This window comes from Petaurus breviceps, unplaced genomic scaffold, assembly GCF_028583685.1.
Source record: "Petaurus breviceps papuanus isolate PSGF00001 unplaced genomic scaffold, PetGlider_PUasm1.0 551, whole genome shotgun sequence".
Classification (NCBI taxonomy): Eukaryota; Metazoa; Chordata; class Mammalia; order Diprotodontia; family Petauridae; genus Petaurus; species Petaurus breviceps.
Window position 1 is genome coordinate 41,157,900 of NW_027186372.1, and position 23,554 is coordinate 41,181,453.

At 39.5% G+C, this 23,554-nt stretch overlaps 1 long non-coding RNA gene across 3 annotated transcripts in view; it reads right to left on the bottom strand.

Moving 5' to 3' along the window:
• LOC138172590 (uncharacterized) overlaps positions 1–23,320 on the bottom strand; it is a 118,531-nt gene extending 95,211 nt beyond the window's left edge. The window contains exon 1 of one of the 3 annotated variants that reach the window (XR_011171166.1): positions 23,157–23,319. This is a non-coding gene — a long non-coding RNA (uncharacterized lncRNA). Of the gene's footprint in view, positions 1–23,156 lie in introns of all 3 variants that reach the window. The other 2 variants (XR_011171168.1, XR_011171167.1) reach the window with 2 other exon arrangements.
• Between the last annotated feature and the right edge of the window lie 234 nt (positions 23,321–23,554).

The window sequence follows — 23,554 nt, forward strand, 5'->3', positions numbered from 1 at the left end:
AAGGGGAGAAAGAGGCCAGGTAATTTGGCAGACAAAAGGAGTTGTTAGCTATTTTATATTTCAAGGAGGAGACCACAAACTAGCTCTTGTTAAAGCAAAAGGGAAGAGAATTCATGGAACAGCGAAAAATAGCTTTGAATCTAGAGTCAGAGAACTGGAATTCGAATCTTGGTTTCTCCAAGTGTGTCATTTTGGGCAAATCACTTAACTTCTCTGGGCCTCAGTCACCTAGTCTGTAAAATGAGGGAATTGAACTGGATGGCCTCTAAGGTCCCTTTTGCTTCTAAATCAACAAATCTAAATTCAGGACTATTCTTACATATTTTGTCATCTAGGTGATGTGACCTGGGGGATGCTAATAGATGTTTTTCCTTCTACCCAGCTGAAAGCAACAACAGTAACAATAACTCTTCCCTATCAGTCTGCCCCCAACAGGAGAGGTTTCCAGTTTTAAAGAGTCATTCCTGTGAGTTAAGACATTATTTCCTCTTTTAAAATGCAAACATCCCAGGGATAGGTACACAGTAAGAAATAAGCACCTTGATTTGAATTAGATTATAAGAAATTACTCAATTCCCTTTTAACCTGAGGGAAGGTGTGAGGAGAAAAGAGGTAAAAACCAAGGCTGTGTGGTCTTTAAAAGTGTAGTTCTGCCATGAACTATATAGAATTCACACTTGAAATCTTGCATTGCAGGTCTTCTAATACTCCCTCAGTGTGTCAGGATTCTTCATAGCAAAAAGAATACCATGCCAAGAGAAAAAAAATAAACAAACAAAAACAACTGAGAGCCACTTTGTCAAGGAAGAAAGAAAATGAACATTTATTAAACACTTGCTACTACATACAACCAGACACTGTGCTAAATCACTTTCCAAACATTATCTCATTTGATCCTCATAATAACCCTGGGAGGTAGGTACTATTATTATGACCTATTGAAAGCTGAGAAAATTAAGGCAGGGAGAGATTAAGTGACTGGCCTAGGATCACACAGCTAGCAATGTCATTGTCTGGATTTGAACTCAGTTCTTCCTGATTCAGGCCCAGTGATCTATCCATTGTACGCCCTAGCTGCATGCAGGAAAGAAAATGGATTTCTGTTAAGGGACCTAGAATGACCTAGAATATCTGACATATACAGCAGATCAGTATTAGCAGAAAGTGCCCTAGGCTTATGTTCTAAAGACCTGAAGTCATGGTTCTCTTCCATACATACTCTCTGTATAATTTCAGTAAAGTCATTAAACCTGGGTCTTTTTCTCCTTTTTCTGCAAAATGGAAATAATGTCCTCCCCTCCTCACAAGTTTGTTATAAGGTTAAAAATAAGATAATGGATAGAAATGTTTTTGTGAAATATAGATGATTATAAATATTTAAAAGATTGTTACTATTAGACTACATCAAAACTCTATTTAATGCGTACATGCATATATTTTTATGGCCTAAACATTTATAGAAATTCAAGCTCTTTGAGAATCATCATTAATCAACACTAATAGGAGACAAAACTACATAGATTTCATCCCTGTCCTCGAGATGACGAATCCTCTAATAGTCCTTTAATAGTAGCTGGGCAGCTAGGTGGCGCCATAGTGCACAGAGTGCTGGGCCTGGAGTTAGGAAGATTCAGCCTCCTAAGTTAGAATCTGACCTCAGACACTAGCTATGTGACCCTAGACAAGTCACTTAACCCTGTTTGCCTGAGTTTCCTCACCTGTAAAATAAACTAAAGAAGGAAATGACAAACCAGTATCTTTACCAAGAAAATTCCAAATGGGGTCATGAAGAGCCAGACATAACTGAACAATAGAGGCTACTAAATTTGACTCCTCAAAAATGTAAATGTGTATGGTTCTACAATTATCCTAGCATAAAAAGACTTAAAAAAACCCAGTAGACTAGATATGCAAAGAAATACACACAATAAAAGGTCAAGTGTGATGGGGTAAAGGAGAGACCCAGATAAAATACCCTTCAAGAATTTGAGCAGGGAACAAAACTTTCAGATGGAGAAATCAGGGAGGCCTTTATAAAGAAGTCGACATCTGAGCTGATCTTTAAAGGAAGAGAAAAGTTTCAACAGATTGAGGTTAGGAGGAAGAGTGTTCCATGTCTGGTGGTCAGCATGTAGAAATATATGGAGGTACAGAAAGGCAAAAAAGATCAAGAAACAGCTAATGCTCTGGTCTGTTTGTAATATAGTTTGTATAAAGTGACCTCAGACCAGAAAGGTAGGTAGGTAAGTTAATATGATGAGCATTGAAGGGATTTTTAGAAAGGAAGAATGGAATAGTAGATAGAAGGCAGGCTTTGCAGTCAGGAATATCTGGGTATGCATCCTACCCTTGACATTAAAGAGACTGTGTAACCCTAGGCAAGTCATTAAACTTCTAAATGCCCCAAAAAACTCTCTAACGCTATACATTATTTAGCAGATGCAGCTCTATATTGGTAGAGACAATTTCCTTGTTGAGATTTCCCTATGTCAGTGAAATTATAGGTCTGGCAGGAGAAAAATATTTATATGTATATGAAAGTCTGGCCTATGTTTTGCATACAAGTTTCTGTCTGAGCAAAGGATTCTAAACACAGAGAGTGGTCAGATTTTTGAACTGCTTGCTGGTATATTAAAAACTTTCCCTAGCAACAGAAGGTTTAATTTTTTTTTCATTGAAGGGATTTGTACCCTCCAAACTCAAGGACTCCTGGCATTGTTCAGACTCCCAGAGGTTGAAATTAAGTCACTTTTAATTAGGTTTCTCTTTTCCATGAAAAATTGGTCTGTGACATTTTCATTGACACTTCAGCATGTGGCTTTTTAGCACAAAATTGATTAGAATACTAACACAACAACATAAATACAGTAGCTGGGTCATAGTCATCCAAACATTTTATTGGTTTGTTTTTAAATTTCAGATAAAAATCCTCAGACTCTTTTCCCCTGTTCTTTTTCTTTATGACTGGGAAGATCACAGCATGATAGCATGATAACATCCTTTCTTTCATTTTCTAGTGGATCTATGAGCCTACTCATGTGCCAGACACAGGAGTTAAGAAAATACTTTTTGACTGGATTTGATTTGAATGCAGACATTTCTTTTATTGATGCAGATCCTATGCTCTACCATAGATCTTTCTCACAAGTTTTAATCACATGGGGGAATATGGGGTGTTTGGGGAGGACTAGATTCCCTGGTGTGAGAGCTTGCTGAGCACTTTTCAGGGCTGTTCATCTACCTTTGGTGTCCACATTCACCCAACACTCACCTCTCTTCAAGAACTGTGGTATGCACAGTGGCCACAGCCCATGCTGAGGCTAACCAAAAGTCCTCAAACCCATCAATGAGTTAAGGAGTGTAAAGCCAATCATGAGCAACTCTCCTGAGGACTGCTGCTATGAATAACTTTAAGGATCTAATCACATCGTTCACTAGAACTATTTATTCAGCAATGAACTAAAGCATAACATTCAAGAAACCAAAGCACAACATTCACAACAATATAACATAACGTTATTACTAAGGTGGCCACATAATCTTAAAAAAACATACCATTCAGTAAGTCACAATCTCATCAGTCAACATAGAGGACCCAAGTCTTCTTTAGTCTTACTCCAAGCTAGCTTCCAATCATCCTTAAGCCAACCATCCTTAAGGGGTAGCAGAAAGTACAAACAACATCCACCCCTAGGTCATAGTAAGTCACAATCTCAATCAATACAGACTACCCAAGTCTTCTTTCATCTTAACTTGAGACTGACTTCCAAACCCCATGGCTTCTCTTCTGCAGGCTGACCACTGACAGCTCTTGCCTGGATTCATCTGACTCTTGCCTGGATTTACAGGTAGGCAGCTCTCTGCTCCTGTTTGCTGCCTTAGCTTACTGCTCTACTCCAAACTCTTTAGAACATTTGGTGGTATAAATATATAGATATATATATTTTTCATAGTATTTTTTCCAATTACATGTAAAGACAATTTTTTAACTTTCATTTTTTAAGATTTTTGAATTCCAAATTACGTCCCTCTCTCACCACCCCCTCCCTAAGACACTAAGCAATTTGACATAGATTATGTATGTGTAATCATGTAAAACATTTCCATATTAATCATGTTGTGAAAAAAGAAACAGACCAAAAAGAATCACAAAAAATGTGAAAATAGTATGCTTCAATCTGCATTCAATCTCTACCAGTTCTTTCTCCTGATGTGGATATCATATTCCATTATGAGTCCTTTGGGATTGCCTTGGATCATTATATTGCTGAGAAGAGCTAAATCATTCATAGTTGATCATCACACAACATTGTTGACACTGTGTACAATGTTCTCCTGATTTTGCTCGCTTCACTCAACATCAGTTCATGTTAAGTTGTTCCATATTTTTCTTAAATCTGTCAGCTCATCATTTCTTATAGAATAATAGTATTCCATTATATTCATATACCACATCTTGCTCAGTCATTTCCCATTTGATGGGCATCCCCTCAATTTCCAATTCTTAGCAACCACAAAAAAAGCTACTGTAAATATTTTTTTTCCCTTTTTTTTTTGGAGGGCAATTGGGGTTGTGACTTGCCCAAGGTCACATGGCTAGTTTTATTATGTGTGTTAAGTGTCTGAGGCCAGATTTGAACTCAGGTCCTCCTAACTCCAGGGTCAGTGCTTTATTCACTGTGCCACCTAGCCACCCTGCTATAAATATTTTGTAAAAGTAGGTTGTTTTACCTTTTTTGTGATCTCTTTAGGATGCAGATCTAGTATTGGTGAATCAAAGGGTTTGCCCAGTTTAATTGCCTTTTGGGCATTGTTCCAAATTGCTCTCCAGAGTGATTGGATCAATTCACAACTCCACCAACAATGCATTGGTGTCCCAATTTTTCCACATCCTCTCCAACATTTATCATTTGTCATTTTCCTTTTCTGTCATATTAGCCAATCTTATAGGTAAGAGGTGGTACCTCAGAGTTGTTTTAATTTGCATTTCTCTAACCATTAGTGACTTAGAGCATTTCTTCATATGACTATGGAAACCTTTGATTTCTTCATATGAAAATGGCCTTTTCATTCCCTTTGACCATTTATCAATAGGGGAATGGCTTGTATTCTTATAAATTTGACTCAGTTCTCTCCATATTTGAGAAATGGAGCCTTTATCAGAGACACTTGCTATAAATAGTTTCCCAACTTTCTTCTTTCCTTCTAATCTTGGTTGCGTTGGTTTTGTTTGTACAAAACCTTTTTAACTTAATATAACCAAAATGATCTATTTTACATTTAATAATAGAAGTTATCTCTTGTTCAGTCATAAATTCTTCCCTTCACCATAGAACTGACAAGTAAACACTTCTTTGCTCTGCTAATTTGCTTCTGGTATCACTCTTTATGTCTAAATCATGTACTCATTTTGACCTTATTTTGATGGTATATATGTATTCCAACATCCCATATAGCTCATTCTTCTCAATATTTTCTGGGCATGGTATTATTTGTCATTTTTTGGTAGAAGTGTTCTACTGCAAGGATCTAAGATTTTGTCAGTGTGAGTTCTCTTCCTATCACTAATGAGAACATAATCTTATAATTTAGGAGATGATCCTAGAGAGCTTCTATATCCCAAATTTCCTCATCTCTTGGCCAACCTGTTAACCAAGTAATCTTTCAATAAGTCAGCATTTATTAAGCCCCTACCATTCACCATAAAGATTGTTTTTCATCCTTCATTCTCGTAGAAGAGCAGTGTAGGGACTGAGGATAGAAAGACATAAATAAAACAGTCGCTGACCTCAAGGAGCTTATGTTCTATTGGAACTGACAACACACACATTATATATACATATATACACATAGGTATATATTTATATATATATAAAATGTTTTCAGGTATACATATACACATATACATAGATATATAAGCATAAAATACATAACATAAAAACAAGGGGATTTAGGTAGCAGAAAAGCACAAGTAAATGGGAGGAGAGGAAGAAATTTTAAAAAGTTTCATGCTAAGGTAAAGTTTGAGCTAAATTTTGAAAGAAACTAGGAATTTTAAAAGGTGAAGGTGAAGAGGAAGTACATTCTTGCATTGGTGAAAAGCCAGTCAAAAGCCTAGAGGTGGTAGATGAAATGCCATGGGCAAGAAAGGGAGTTTGACTAAAACTTAACCTGAATGAAGGGGAGTAAAGTATAATAAGGCTAGAAAGAGAAATTCAAATGAGGTTACAAAAGACTTTAAATGCCAAAGAAGCCTGTTGCAATAATACAGGCCAGAGGTAATGAGGTCTAGAAATAGGATAATGTTCATGTGAGCAAAGAAAAGATTACAGAACTTGAGAAATGTTACAGAATTGACAAGACATGTAATAAACTCCTGGGGTTTCTCTTGGACAAGTACCCAGTTCATCAAGGGTTCATAGTCAAAGTTTTCTCAACTTAGTAACAAAATCACAGACATTAGAAGACCAAGGTCATTGCCAAGTTATGATAAAGCACTTGAGAAGAACATTAATGGGAGTAGGAAGGAGTTTTTGAACTTCAGAGTCTCTTTGAAGCCAAAGGTTCTTATAGTGGAAAACTCCAACAAAAATGAACAGGGTTCAATGAATTCAAAGACCTCATTGCTTAACCATAAACCTTTTCCTCCTTTTGACTATACTATCCCAAGAAGAGAATGATCTTCATAGTTTTCTTCCCAATTGAGGCAATGGTGATTATGACTCTGAGCTTGCATAGGTCACAGTTTTTATGAAGACCCAGCTCCTAGAGATCCAGTTTACAGATTTTCTGTCACATGGGTCCTCCCAGTGGATAATGACTTTCTCCTTCTCAGATCTAACCTAATATTTTGCTTGTACCTCTCTAATTCATTTAGCATGTCATTTTTGTGCTATAATTATTTGTATGTACTATCACCCTTAAGAAGCTAACTAGTTAATTTCGCAAAATGTAAATTGCATTCTTGGTTTTTGTTGCACACTCAGTACTAAAAATATTCTGTCTTAAGTTTTGTATCTCTCTAGCATTTTAGATGATGTGTTTGTACTTTTATTGTACCCAGCAAAGGTGAGAATAAGAACTATATTTTATCTAAATTATAAATCTCTCCCAGTGCCTAGCATATAGTTCTGCTCACAGCAGGTCACAGAATCAAAAGATCATAAATCCAAAGTTGTGAGGGATCTCTGAGGCCATCTAATCCAATTTTTATATTTTCCAGATGAGGAAACTGAGCCCCAGACATGTCAAATGACTGTCCACAGTTCCAGATATCACAGAACTGGGATAGGAGCTCATGTCCAATGACTCCAAATGCCTTTCCTTTTTCTCTACACTATTCAGTCGTGCTGCTGCCTTGTTTAATAACCCAATGATCATTGAGAAAGAGCATGGAAGAGTAGATACAAAGCTAGTCAGGCAGAAAAAATGTGGGCTTTGGTCCCACTTCTGGTTGTGTGATCCTGGATGAGTAATTCAACTTATCACTGCTTCAGGCAACTCTCTGAAACTTTAGTGGGTTCCTCCCTTCAACAGGAACTCCCTAAACTAGTCAAATAGTGATGCTGCTGCTAATGATGATAATAAAGATAGATTCCACTCTTTATTTAAAAATATTTGATTCAATACCTACTTCATACAAGATATGAGGCTAGGGGCTGTTTACACAAACACAATAAATGTCATGTGACTCTCCCTCAAAGGATACCATTTAACATGGGATAGTTAGCATTTGTATAATGCTTGAAGATTTCCAAAGCATTTTATAAATTTTAACTTTTATCCTCACAACAACCCTGGGCATAGGTACTATTGTTTTAGTGGTGAGGGAAGAGGACAGAGGGAAGAAATAAGCATTTAAATAGTCCCTATACAATACACTGGGTACCTAGATGGTGCAGTGGATAAAACTCCAAGTCTAGAGTCAGGAAGATTCATCTTCCTGAGTTCAAATCTGACCTTGGACACTTACTAGCTGTGTGACCCTGGGCAAGTCATTTAACCAAGTTTGCCTCAGTTCTTCATCTATAAAGTGAGCTGGAAAAGGAAATAGCAAACCACTCCAGTATCCTTGCCACCATCACCTCCAACCACAAGAACAGCAAAGATTTTTTTACTAGAAGAGTGTCATGGTGTCACACTTAGGACTTAGGGAAATTATTTTGGTCATTTTTACTGACCAAAGGATAGATTACTGGTAGAAAATATTGATGGTAGAAGGACTATTTTAGGGGCTTTTACAATAGTTCAGCAGTTCTCAGATTTTTGCTCATGAGCCAGCAATATTCTTCTCCATTAGGGGTAGAAGCATACTGTAGGCAGATTGGGTGATATGCATCCACATAACTGCAAATGTAATTCGTGGCATTATATCATGAGTTCCTTGAGGATATAAATTGTCTTTTGCCCTAGAGCTTAGTACAGTACCTGATACACAGCAGCCTCTTAATAAATATTTATTGACTATCTGACATGAATACATAATGAGAATTTGGGCACAATAGTGAGCCAAGGTACAACCTTTGAAAACCACTGCTGTAGTCCAAGTGAGGGTGGTCCTTAAATAGAATAGTGGCAATGTATGGGGAAAGGAGAGAATGAATGGGAGCAATATTACAGAGAATCAATAGAATTTGGGAATTGATTGAATATAGGCAATGAGAGAAAAGAAAGAATCAAAGATGACACCCTAAATTTAGGGTGTCTGAGGAAAATGGTGTTGCCAATCACAAAAATTAAAGAATTGGAAGGAGAGGTCATAGGGTCATAGATATGAAGGTGGTTCATTCAGTCTTTATAACATTTCTCCCATATGCCGTCTTCTCTCCACTGACATTGACACCATCCTATGCAACTGTGGGCCGTCATCACATCAATAGCCTGCTGGAAGGTGCCTTGTTTCTCTGCCCCAACCCTTCCTCCATTCAGCCACCAAAGTAATCTCCCAAATGAGCAGGTTTGATTATTCTACATTACCCGCCCTATACAATAAACTCCAGCGGGTTCTGACTACCTCTTGGATCAAATTTAAAATCATCTGTTTGACTTTTAAACCCTTTTGTAACCTTGCCCCTTCCCATCTTTATAGTTCTCTCATGCCTTACTCCCCTCCACATACTCAGTGACCCAGTGACACTGGTCTGCTTGCTTCACAGAAGACTCCTGACTAAATGCATCTGCAATAGCCTCCTCCTCTCTTCCTTTTGGCTTTCTTGGCTTCCTTCAAGTCTCCACTAAAAGCCCACCTTCTGCAATAAGCTTTTCCAGGCCCCTTAATGCTAAATTCTCCCTGTTGAATATTTCCAACGAATCCTGTATATATCTTGTTGGATAGCTAGATGGCACAGAGTGCTAGACCTGAAGTCAGGAAGATCCATCTTCCAAGGTCAAATCTGGCCTTCAGACACTATCTGTGTGACCCTAGGCAAGACACATAATCCCATTTGCCTCAATTTTATCATCTGTAAAGTGAGAAGGAAATGGCAAACCACTACCATATCTTTGCCAAGAAAATCCTAAATGGGACCACAAAGAGTCAGACACAATTGAAAAATTATTGAGGTATATCTTTTTTGTACAGTTGTTCACACGTCATTGCCTATATTAGATTGTGAGTTCCTTGAGGGTAGGAATTATTTCTGCCCTTTTTTTGTATACCCAGTTTAGCTCAGTGACAATCACATAGCAAATGCTTAATAAACACTCTTTGACTGACTGACTGGAAATAAGTTGCCTGAGATGGAAATTAAACTCCTCACACCAATTCCACTTTGTCATATTGCCTCTCAGGGGTAAGCTAGTATATATTTAGTACATAGTCATTAACAAGTTTTCTAATGACACAATGGTCTCTTATGGGGTGGCACAGTTGATAGAACTCTGCATCTAGAATCAGGAAGACCCAAATTCAAATTGTCCTCAAACTAGATTAGTTGTGTAAACGCTGCCTGCCTCAGTTCCCTCATCTGTAAAACAGGAATAATAATAGCACCTACCTTTCAGGGCTGTGAGGATCAAATGAGATAATAATTGGAAAGCACTTAATATAGTACCTGGTACATAATAAGCACCACATACATTTTAGCTATTAGCTATTATGTACCCAGAAACCATGATAGTTGAGTATGTTCAACACATTTTAGTTAAATCTGGGAAGAGGAAAAAAAAAACTTGCCCTGAGAACTGAGGGAAAATCATGTACTCCTCCTAAGACCAGTGGCCAAACAGATACCAGATGATACTAAAGTAGCATTTTACCTATTATCAGACTGAGTCTTATTTAAAGTGGAAACAAAAGAGAGAGACTCTGTCTCTTATTTGCCATTTCCTGTTCCATCTCCATCCTTCTTGGAAATGAGTGGTATAGCATCAAAGCACTTGGTGTGTGGCGTAAATGAGAATTCCCTTGGATGTGACAGCACATATTTCCCTCCTGCTTCCTGCTGTTTAAAGGGACATTGGCTTGGCCAGATTCTCCCCAGAATCGCCTTTTTGCCTTCCCATCACGAGGCTGGCATTCGGGCTATGCTGCCCCAGCAATTTCCTAAATGATCCCCCGGTGGTTTGAAAGGGCTTCATTGCTCCAGAAGTTCCTCATTTGCTCCTAGCAACTAACCTGGCAGAGGAAGTGCATGTCTTTCTTCGTGTGTGGAAAAGCAAACTTGTTCTTCTCTTCTGAAGCACAGTAATTTCCTTTCATTCTGGAATCTTCAAATAAGTCTAGGGATTTCTTTCCAAATAGTCACAGAGTCACTATTGGACTTTAAAAACACTTTCAACTTAGCTTTGCTTCTTAAAATAAGATTTTTCCCCTTCTTTAAAAGCATCTGTCCATGTGACTTTGAATTGTATCAAATGATTTTGCATTTTAATGTAGATCTGAAAAATAGGCATGGCATTTTGAAATTCTCATGCAATTATGTGTTCCCAGCTTACAAAGCTCTTTCTCATTTCTATCTCTTCCTCTGAATTAGGCTAGTCTACAGCTCCAGGGAAGTTTTGGAGACTTTGTCAGTACTTTGGGACCAATAGCATCACAGTTGGATTGTACTTGTGAGGTCATCAGGTCCCACCTTACAACTTCACAAATGAGGAAATCGAGGCTATGAGAAGTTAAGTGACTTGTCTAAGGATATATAACCAGGAAGTGTCTTAGGTAGGATTAGATAATCTTTACTCCAAATGCAGTGCTCCCTATCAGCTGCAAAATCTGAGTTTCCAAAGTGTTCAACATGGCTTCTTTATTCTTCATTATGGCAAATTTGGCCAATCTTTATCAGACAGGGTCCTTAGTTTGTAGATTACTATATTAAACTAATTCTGTTTTATAGAGCGAGTCCTCCCTGGTGAAAAGAGGACTGGATTTAGAGTGAGAGGGCCTGGACTCAAACTAAGTGGCTTTGCCACTTAATACCCGTGTGATTTTGGAAAAGACATCACTTCTCTGAGCTTCAGTTTTCCCACCTGTAGAATGGGAATGACAATACATCAAATCACAAGTGTCCTTCTTATTTGAGAAATAAGAAAATTGACATAAATGCAGAATTGGCCACTATTATTATTCCTGTGGCAAACTGCATCGGGTTTTAAATAACTTCAAGCTTTCCCCTAAAGCAAATTCTTAAGTTTAAAGTTTTGAAATCCATAGTCTTCTAGCAATGCAGTAAGGCTGCAAATAACAATATCAAAAGTTTCCAAAGAATTAGTTTCAACTCACCTAAAATGCCCACAGTGAGAGGCCCACAGTGGAACATGAGTAGGCTGAAATATCACCAGCAGAGAAATGCACCAGAGAAACCACATAAAGAACATCATTAGAGGGGTGCGTGACCAGGAAAGGAGTCAGTCATCTAGTGAAAGCAAAGAATGACAAATGGAACCCACATGTCCCACTGGCATCAATATAATGTCAAGGGATCTGGAAGAAGACCCTAGTACCTTTTGAGTTTGAGGCAAATAAGTAACACAGTTTGAATCTGATCTCAGCCACTTACTAGCTGTATGATGACCTAGTGCAAGCCATTTAACGTTACTCAGCTTCAGTTTCTCCATCTATGAAATGGGAATAATAATGGCACCTGCCTCATAGGGGTATTATAAGGATCGTGGCTTTGCAAACCTTAAAAAATGCTATAATGAAGCAACCAGGGGTCACAGACCCATTACAAAGTATAACTAGCAAAAGAATTAGAATATTGCTGTGATAAGCAACTTATGGGCCAGGCTGCTGCTGCCTGTGTAGCCACAGCACTCAGCCTAGGGCCTTAGAAATAATAGGCACTTAATAATGTTTTGGTGAAGGTAGAGTCCTTTTGTTCATGAGGATGATGACAATGACCCGCCGCTGGTTGATGGCAGTTTTTGATGTCTTTTTTGAGATGTGCGGGATTTGAATTAATCTATGCTTCCTTTACCCTTTCATGTCCAGCAGGACAGACTTACAAGAAATCTGACTGTGGGTTAAGGATACAGCCTGGAGTCAAGGAACAGAGTTACAGATCATGAATATTGGAAGGCACTTTAGAGGTCAATCAGTCTAATCCCTTCATTTAATAAAAAGGGAAAAGAGACCTATGGAGGAAAGTAATCTATACAAGGTCACATAGCTGGGAGTTAGAGTTGACCAACAGTGTGGGTCTTGTGATTCCAGCTTGTCTTGACAGTAGGTATGGAATGGCACCTCTGGCTGCTGAGCCCTCTTCAGGTCACTTATCAACTTTTGGTGTCCATTTTCACCCCACTCTCACCTGTGTCTCCAAGAGGATGTAGCATATGCAGCTGCCACGCCCTGGTAAAACCATCTCAGCAAACAGGCTAAACTAGATTGAGGGTGACTGATAGGCCTCAAACCCATTTGTGAGTTAGGGTGATTTCTACCCCAAGTGTGTGAAGACTTCCCCCAGTGGAATGGATGAATGAGAATAATTTATTCTAATGTCCATGAAGGCAACTTTAGCAGGCATTTTGGAGCACTGAGAGTTTGGTCAGACGTCAAAGACACCAAAGTAATCCACTATATCCCAGGCTGTTGCCAGTCATTTTGACTTTTGTCCTATCACTAGACTTCAATCACTCTAAAAGAAAGAGTGAAACTGACTACTTTGTTCAACTCTGCCTCACTTAAACCCAATTCACAAGCAAATCAAGACATCATCCAATGATGTCATTGGTCCTTTCCAAAACGAAGGACAAATAACAACGCCATGGATTTGTAAGGTTTCAAATGATCATTGCATAAGAGCAGGAAGGGCACTCAGAGGTCACCTAGTAGAATTCCCTCACATTACAGTTGAGGAAATCAATACTCAGGGAGGTTTAAAAACTTGCCCCAGATCGAACAGATCACAGGTGACAGAGATAGGATCCAAGTCCAATATTCTTTCCATCAGCTACACTGCTTGGATATGATAAAGTGTTAGCCAAAAAAACCAACAATGGCTGGCAATCCCTCACTACAATAAGTATTGTAAGACAACCACACTGCAGCCAATGCAATTTCTATCTAGGCATCTTTGTCATCTTTTGTTTCCAAGCCTAACCACCTCACACAAGCTAATTGGATGATGGCTATACTTACTTCTATATTCAATAGCTATCATCTTCACCAGTCTGCCAAGGTGACAATGTATTATTTATTTGGAAGGGTTCACCTGATCCAAGAGGATTTTTGTTTTTTGCAGGGGTTGGGTAGCATGTGCTCTGCTTACTATTGAACAAAGCTGATGTGTTTGTGTGGAGTTGGGGTGGAGGAGGAAGGGTGCATACCTATGTATGTAGTGCCCCATTGTTACATCTAGGTTTCTAAAACATTTGAGTCCATTATTCACTCAAAAATATCCTGAATGAGTCCCTCTTTCCACTGAACCTCCCCTGAAAAAGACTAAAATTCAGCATATGATATCATAATGAGCTAAAAGATATTTCCTTTCAGAATGACTGCTAGGTCCACAGAAGCTGGTGTACTGTGCTACACCCCATTCTTTTCCCAAGCATGATGTTTGGATTGAGTTTGGTTCTGGCAAGGCTAGTCTCTAATAAGAGCAGCTAAATCCTTATCTCAAATTCTTTGGCTTTTTAAACCCTGATTCCAATGCCCCAGTGACAATTTGACTATAGTTTAGATCATGACTCAGTTCTAGGGCTTTTCCAAAAAGAAATAATACAAAGAGGTACTCGAGGCACAGTATGAATCAGGCATAGAACAGATAATTTATTCCTCCACGCTAGGAAGCGCTAAACATAAAAGACTCTCGGTATAGATGAACAAAATGGCTAAAACAGAATTCAGTAGCTTAATGTATGATTACTGTTGCATCTTTCTGTAAGACTGATATATAAACCTTGTCATAAGATAAAATAGTTTGCGAGTCTGCTAGTTAACAGTTATATATTTCACCTCATCTCTGCACTGTCCAAACAACTCAGAGCACATCTACAGATAAAATGTCCAGGCTTGAGCCAATATTTTCATTAATGGCTGTCCTCTCTAAAAGTTTCCAGCTACTGCTCACCTATTGCAATTAATCACCAAACTCATGAGAGCTTCGTATGTCTCAAACTCATTGGGTTGATTTCATACCTGGGCATATCCATTCCAAGACAGATAACTGTTTACTTAAGATCAGGAAAGAACAAACATAAAAGAAGAAAAAACAGTCAGGTGCCTAAGGGTATAATTGACTCATTGAGTTCCCCTACATAAGTTGTTACCTTGGGATGGTCACCTATGACTTTCTTGCCTTTAGTGAAGGAATTTTGTTAGTGGCAATGAAGTTGTAGGAGTGAAATTCTAGGCCTCCTAAGAATTCTTTTTGTTTTTCTCTCCCTAACTATTAAAAGGCTTTATATAACACTTGACCCGATAAAATTTTTCCATCATGCTTTGGAGTCTTTGGTCTCATGGGAAATGCCATCAAATTGGTGGCTTAACAGTCGTTAACCTTGCCAACTCTTGCAGGTGTTGAAAAGGTTACCCCGACTGTATCCCTTCAGTATCCTTCCTTGCAAGCAACATATTGTTCTCACACAACTGGCTGCCCAGGCTGAGGAAAAGAAAAGTTTCCACTCACTTCAATCACATGTGTCCTGCTAGGAAAACATCTAAAACATCTCCTGTTTCTTGCACTATCTCACTTATCAGTCATTTTCTTTCCTTCCCTTCATTTTCCAACACTATTCACAGGGCACACAGCTGCCCACTGACTAAAATTAGAGCTTTTGTGGATATTCAAAGTTGGGTAGAGGAATGGTAAATCATAGAGATATGGAAGTTTTCCTCTCAGCTAATTAATAAAGAGAGAATACACCAAGAGACCAAAGCTGAAAGATGAAGATAGGAGAAAGACTACATTCAGCACACTTTGGTCCCTGGAGAAATAGAGGAAGCTTGCTTGCATATTCACATAGCACACACACACACACACACACACAATCAAAACTCAGGGAACCCCTAAGCCTTGGGGCTGGCAGTCATGAAGAGGTAATAGCACAGTATCAAGGAACAGTGGTGGAATATGGAAGTTAAACCACCCATAGGAAGATCGATAGACCAAGAGTTCTGGAGCAAGAACAGGAGATATTGGACCACGCGTCAGAGCTGAGGAACATACATGATGAAGGTCATTCAAAATTTAGAGAAAGAAACTTGACCCTGGCCCTTGACTAGTATTAGACCCAGATGCAGTCATAATCTAATATTCCTTGGGTAAGGGGCACTATCAAAGAGACTGGTTTATAAAACCCCCTCAACATTGAACCTAGTACACATAAGCCAAGAGCTGGGATTCTAGGCCATATGTTATAGCTATTACTTTTATGATTATAATACCATATTTGAAAAGGGCTTTATGTTTTCCAAAGTGCCTTCACATTCACTATGTCAATGATTCCCTTAGTTGAGGGTTTCTTAACCTGGATCTGTGAACTTAGGTTTTAAAAAATATTTTTGCATAACTAAATTTCAGAATAATTGGTTTCGCTTATATTCTTATGCATTTTTATTTATATGTAACATTGACTACCATGGCCCCTATTGCCTGAAGGCCAGATAGCTTCCACCTCATCCCCTTCTCCATGATTCTCTATTACCCTTAAGAGGAACAAGGGGTATCCAGGCTTTCTACAAATGGCTCCAGCCCCCACTGATGGCATTCTTCCAGTTGTAAGGGAATCCCCTTCACCTCAATTCCCAATTTAGCCACAAACAGTCATTAGGTTTTACAAAAGAATATTTACTTCAAAAGCTATAATCACAAATACATGAATTTACTCTTTCAACCTGTGGGAGACATAATCCTTTCTTTGTACCGCCTCAGTTTTGAGAGCTTATACCTTAGCTCTGTTCCTATTATAGAGCATGAAATTCCAGTTCCAAGCCCAAAATCCACCTCAGGCTCCATCCTCAGCCACACTTTTTTCTCAGGGCTTCCCTAACAGACTGACTGGCTACAAACTCCAGCTTTGTATGCTAGCTTCAAGGCTTCTGTGGTCTGAATTAGAGTCCAATAGGGAACACCACAATACATGAAACTGAAGACAAAAGAATACAAATAGAAATACCCTCGGGTCCATTTCTTAGAATTTGGGTGGAAGAGAGGGAGAGTAAGGGAAGAAAGTACTACCTCTCTCACTAATAAACTGTGATTTTTACCCCCTAGGTACATCAAGAAAGGGTACTAGCCAGAAATAGAGGCAGAAAAAGAACTGTCATCTCAGTCTCATGAGTTTTAAAGACAACCTGTTCTGTTTACACAGTCAATGGAAGAAGACTATGCTCATCGAAATGGTAAGGCACAAAGAGTGCAACCACCTCCACCTTAGGAGATAGGGGCATGCCCAAGCAAGCCCACTTAGGGTTACCTCCATTTTAGGTCATGCTCCAAAAGTCCCATTACTTATGCACTTAAAAATAGTGTTCAGATACGGCATATATGGGATTCACCAGACTATCAAGGTGTCCAGAACTCAAAAAATGGTGAAGAATCCCTAATCCTTCCCTCCCTAGTGAATTTTGTAATTATGTGGTAGCTAAGTGGCTCAGTAGAAAGAGTGCTGGACATAAGAGTCAGGAAGAAATGAGTTTAAATGTGATCTCAAATACTTGCTAGGTAAGGGACTCCTAGGCAAATCACTTAACCTCTCTTTACCTCAGTTTCCTCAACTGTCAAATGGAAGGTGAGGTAATAATAATGCCTACCCCACATGGTTGTTGTTATCTCATTAAAAGGAGATAATATTTGTGAAGAATTTAACACAATGCCTGGCCCATATTAGATGCTATATAAATGCTTATTCCCTTCCCTTCCCCTACTTATTCGTGCTTGCTCATTGTACTTCCCCCGTTTTGATCTGAATTTTTAGTTATTCCATCATCTAAGCAAGTGTTAACATTTGTAACTGAAGATTATGTGTAAAATTCATTCCCCTTTTTGAGATTCTGTTTGGCACCCCACCTCTTATTGTACTTTGGGTGACAGATGCTGTTACGTACGACTGTTAATGATTTACTTCTCAGTCCCTCCAAGTTCTCCAAGACATCCAGGACACAGTCCGAGCGGTGTACCAGACCACTCCACTGTTAAGGTGGCCAGAAGAAAAGCCTGAATCCACCGCTCTGGTGACTTACAACTGAAGATTAAGAGACTGCCCTGATGCTCCTGTTCCTGGCATTCCTGCCTTTGGCCAGTTCCAACTCCTGTACTCCCACCTTGTAGTCTTGGACTCTTACTAAGACAATTGATAGGACTCTAATTGCAAAAATGTGACTCATGGCCAGCCCACCCTTTTTTTTATCACTGTGCCCTGCTCGACCCCAGGTTCATGTTGTTTCCCTATATTGGAATGTATTCTGGGGGGAGGGGGTGCGATGGTGCTGCTTGTGGAGATATGGGCAGAAAAGCAGCCTTTGGTCAACCCAGTCATATGTCTGCCCTGAGGATGGGTCCCCTGATTGAGGGGGATAGGGGAAATATCACTGTGCCAATTGGGATTGTGCAACCATTGCTGACTGGGTCTCTGGTAGCAGCTGTGACCACCACATTTCATTTTGTTGTAATACCCTTGTCTTGTAACCTAGCTGTCATCAGGGTTTTGGATTGAACCAAACAGGATTGGAAAACTGGGACACCTTGGGGAATCAGGTTTTATGTCACAAAAGGGACCCTGGGGCCTTGTTCACTATTCAATGCACTCCGGTGCCAAGGGATCTTACTCCCACCAGTCCCAACCCAGTCTTCAACCCACCTCCTGGTGGCGATCGAATCCTGGATGGCCCCCCCTGTTTCACCCATTACCATCACCCCTGCAGACTCAGGCAGCACTTTGGTAGACCCCAAGTTCCTCCAACCTGAGCTTAACTTCTGACTGCTTGTATGCAGGAACACCTTTTTGCTGGCAGCCCCCATTTTGGGGGGGTTGGCCTTGGCATGGCAGGATCGGCAGTGGTGGGTACCACAGCCCTAGTGCAAGGGGACAGTCCCCTGGACTCAGTTGATTAAGAGTTTCAACTATGAACAAGAAAAAGGGAGGAGTGAAGTACCCACCAGAAATTATACATCAAAACCCCCTAAACCTGCTAGAAGGGGCCCCTACCAGGGTCCTTGAAAACCACCTACCTGATAAGCCATAAAAGTGAAGGAACTTTTCACATGTGTTGCTAGAAACATACCCCAGATACAAGTCTGTTCTTGTTAGCCCAGATACAAGCCTGTTCTTGTTAGGTACCCAAGACTTTACTAGAAATGGCACCCCCCCCTTGGAACAACACTTTGTTATTAGCAACATATTATTCTATAAAAATGCACCTTTCAGGAGACTTGTTGTTGTCTTCCCTATTGGGGAGGTGGTCACTGCAGTTAATAAACACTCCTAAATTGTAATTGGCACTGCTGTCTTGTTATTTCTCAGATGTCCACTTCACTCCACCTCTTGTCCAGTAGAATATAAGTTATACCAAGTCAGGGACTAATTTCATTTTGGATTTTTCAACCCACTCCCCACAAGTGGGAGACTTCCCCCTACTAGTGGGACCTTAATGCCTTGTACATAGTAGGTCTTTATTAATTGTTTCTTGAACTAAACTAAATTTAATTGAATCCTACTAATGATACCTTTGCATCTTAAGAACTTTCCAGAAAATCACTTGTTCCTGGAAAGTCAACAAATGTTTCCTAAGCACCTACTGTATTATACTACCTTAGGTACCAGGTGAGATATTAAGACAAGGTTTCATGGTGATGTGGATAAGGAGCTGATCTTGGAGTCAAGAAGACCAGATCCAAAAATCCACCTTAACCAGTGGAGATTGGGGGATGCTGGACAAATTGCTTACCCTCTTGGAGCCTCCAAGAAACACTAATTCTATAAGGATGGAACACTTTCTATGGAACACTTACTGATCTGCTTTAGTAGCAAGAGTTCTCCTATGTAGGAATTTCTCACATCAGTGAAGCCCCAGGTCCAGGACAAACATGAAAATAAAGACATGGGACATGCCATTGAAGGGTATACAATCTAGAAATCCTTCATTAGCACAAAAATGATGCCAATGCATACTATCAGCATGAAAAGGGAGTTTTTTCTAGAAGTGGGGATAGGTTTGTTTTGGATCTTAGGAGTTATAAGTTTCAGAACTGGAATCAGAGGTGCTTAGAAATCATCTATTTCAACCTCCAAATTTTGAAGATGAAGAAAATAAAGTCCCCAGAAAAGAAGCCATTTACCCCAGAAAACACAAGCAAGAAAAGGGATGAAGATTTGAACCCAGGTCATTTGATTCCAAGTCCATTTCTCCTTATACTAAACTACACATTATTTCTTCACTCATTCCCACTTGAAATCAAAGATTTTAGATATGGTTATAGTTCAAGACCATGGAATATGATAAAGCTATTGTCCTATGTGGATATGTGGGTCTGTCACGATGACCTCACTAGCAATGCATTCAAACTGAATAATTCATTCATAAGTATGTCAACATGAAATATAAAATCATTAAATTTAAAGCTGTGGAAGAGTCTTCCAACATCATCCAATCTACCCAACTCAATAAACTTAAACAATGTAATATGATGCACTTTGTACTATAGGGATATACTGTATGTGTCCAAGATGCAACAAAGCAAAGTTTCATCTCCAGAATTAGTGTGCATTTCCAACAAACAAAGGCCCTGTCTCTTTTGTTGATTCAGTTCACCAGTAGGTTTTGTTCTCATAGCAGCTAATCTGCCACAACCTGCTGTCCATCAAAGACAAAGATAAAGTCATCGATCCACCCCATAGGGCATTTGCTTTGAGTTTTTTCAAGGAATGACAACAGACATTTCCTAGAGTTACACCTGTTTCACTTAGCTTTCTCCCACAGACTAAATATGCAGTAGCAGCATAGGATTTAGAGCTGTCATTCAACGTGCTCATTTTATAGATGAGAAAATTGAGGCCTAAGGGGGTTAAATGATTTGCCAGGGTCTGCACAGTAATAGAATCTATGCTCAGATTCAGGTCTTTTGGCTCCAGATCCAGCTCTCTTTCCAGTGTACCCCACTTTACATATGCTTTTAACCTTTGGCCACTCCTTAAAGGGGCAACTAGGTGGGATGCTGGATAGAGCACTGGCCCTGGAATCAGAAAGACCTGAGTTGATATCCAGCCTCAGACACTCAGTATCTGTGTAACCCTGTTTTTTTAGTCATTTAACCCTGTTTACCTCAGTTTCCTCATGTATAAAAGGAATTAGAGGAGGAAATGGCCAACCTTTCTAATATCTTTACCAAGAAAACCCTAAATGGGGTCACAAAGAGTCAGACATGACTGAAAAACAATGTTCCTTTTTGAGAGATCTGTCTTAATATCACTTCTCTTTTGCCCTACTACAGCTTCTTTAAATTTTATAATTGTTAGCATTAATATAGTGCAAATAGAGTTTGCAAAGTGCCTTACAAATATTATCTCATTTGATCCTCACAGTAACTCTGGGAGGTAAGTGCTAGTAAAATCCCCATTTTACAGATGAGGAAAATGAGACAGGTTAAGTGACTTTCCCAGGGATTTGAGCTCAGTTCTTGATGCCAGTCACAGCACCCTATCCATCTACCTGCCTCTTTTAAAGCAATTTATTTTAAAGGCATAAATGCATTTCTACAAATTTCTTACCACCAAAAAAATAAGTTGCTGAGGTAGCTATTGTTGAGCTATTCATTGACTAAATTGAGCTCTTCCAACCCTTGTTACTATAACAAATAAAAATAAATAAATAAATAAGTTGTTGTCTGCCCATGCTGATTGCTTGAAGCAAAGGAAGCAGTCTCACCACTTTCCTACAGAAGAATCTTCCACAGTGAGTGGGACATTTTGATGCATGCCTTTCTGATGAACAATCTGTCTTCTAGCCACCTGGAGGGATCGTGAATATCAGGGTATCCATTTGGGAAGTATGCCTTTGGAAATCTGAGGTGAGACAAGCATGGCATCAAGTCGCTAGCTTGCAAACTATAATTGAAACAAGACCAGGTTCAAACAATTGTGGTTTCTTAGAGAACAGAAAAAGAGAAAATCATCCGGAAAATGACTCATCAAAGAGGTTAAATGCACTGCCCCCTTAGACTCTGCCTTGAGAGTAAATTTTCCAGATGCAGAAATGAATTACCCAGGCTCATGTGGGAGGAAATGGTAATATTTTAGGAGGAGGGGTTTTAAAGCTACACTCAAATGACCACTCCCCTTCTCCCCCTCGGAAATGTTTCTTTATTGTTTCTGTCACTTTGCTGTCATCAGTCTTCCATACTTATTCTCCATGCATGCTGGCCTGGTCTCATGAACATTTTGCAAAGATTTCATTCCAGGGCATACATGAGCCCTGCTCTCTTCAGCTTGGGGGTATTGGAAAAACTTGACATTCTATCAGTTAGCTTTTAGGAAAGTGGAAAAGAGAACAGCCAATATGGAAGACAAAACTTTGAGTGGCCTGATGGGACATCCAGAAATCAACTGAGACTTGGGTTCCCCAAAGAGCTGTTCACTTTAGTTGGAAAATCTTCTGTAAGGATGCCTAAGAATTGTCATGGCCTTAAAGGAAAAAAAAATATTTGGAGATATTTTACAAACCTGAAAATCAGTTCTTTTTTACTCTGACTGTACACATCTCTCAGTGGAATGGCTTAACTGATGAATTCCTTCAATGTTAAGTTCTGACTACAACACATTCACTCTGAAACTTTAGCTGGATAGCCAGAAATGTTTTTTTTTAAAATTGTGGCACCCTGGATTGGCCACCTGCCACTCTCAAAACAGTCTAACAGTAAAAAGAGGCCATTTTTATTTTTTCCAACACCCCCAAGCAGCTCAGTTGAAAAGCAGCCCACTTGGCAAAAGGGTTACTCATTAGCTACTCCCCTTGCATGGATAATCAAAGCAGGTACATCTGGCTGAGGACCAGGGTCAAGGCACTGGGCCCACATCTGCTCAAAGGCTGGGCCATGTTTTGGGGGATCCAGGAAATACCTGCTTTATTGAATAATACAAATGAAGGAATGATTCTGAACTCCAATAAAAAGCTCTTTACTTTGTAAAAACCCTAGTGGGGGCTTCTTCCCAACAGAGGTTCCAACTGCATGGAAGTTCGTCTGGACTCTGCCTGTCCGGCTTACAGACCACTTTTTTGGAGGAGCAATACATCACCTAGGAATCCAGATCATGCTTAATAACTGATATTGGTCAGTTGTAATTAGATTATAAAAATGAGTTTCTAAGTCTTGGGGTCATTGTCCTACATGCGCCCCTCCCCCCCCCAACTGTATGATTCATTCCCACCTTTTGACAACTCCTTGTCTGGCCCCTTTCCACTCGCCTTTTCCTAGCCAGGAAATCTGGTTAAAATATGATATCTGGAACTCTGTTAAGTCACTGGGTTTTTTTTTTCTTTTTAAGGCCCATGTGCTTTCATTAAGAAATAAAACTCTCCTGTGAAACTCCCTCATTCCCAATACCACCTTAAGCTCTTTTTAAATAAACTTCCCTACATAAGACAAGTTGTTCAAAAAAGGCAACACTCACTTAGGAGAGACATAAGATGAGCAAAATTCTAATCAATACTTTACTGTTTTACTGATACAAAAAGCCTTGTTCCACTCAAAAGCCTATCTTGAGGCCTCTTTAGAACTCACCTCCTGTAGGTCATCATATATTCTCAGGCACTTTTTGGAAAGAAAGGTTCAATGCTCTGGACAGAGACCCGAGACCCAGGCCTTTTTCTCTATGAAGACATAGTTGGAGTCCAGCTCTGAATATGAACCAAGGAAGAATTAACATGCCTCCCTCCCTACCACAAGATTTCGTCAGCCTTACTGGCCACTGCCAATATCTGTGAAGATCAGAGACCTAACTGTGCACAGCAGTCATCTGGAACTACTGTAAGCCAGATGGGAGAAGTCTTTCCTTTGGTTTCATTCTATTAGAATTAGGTAGTCCCAGTCACATTGCTACCAAAAGGCTAGCCTGTTCTCAAAGGAAATTCCCAAATTGACACTAATGAGCTTGAGGAGTGGGGGGAGTTGAAGGAGGA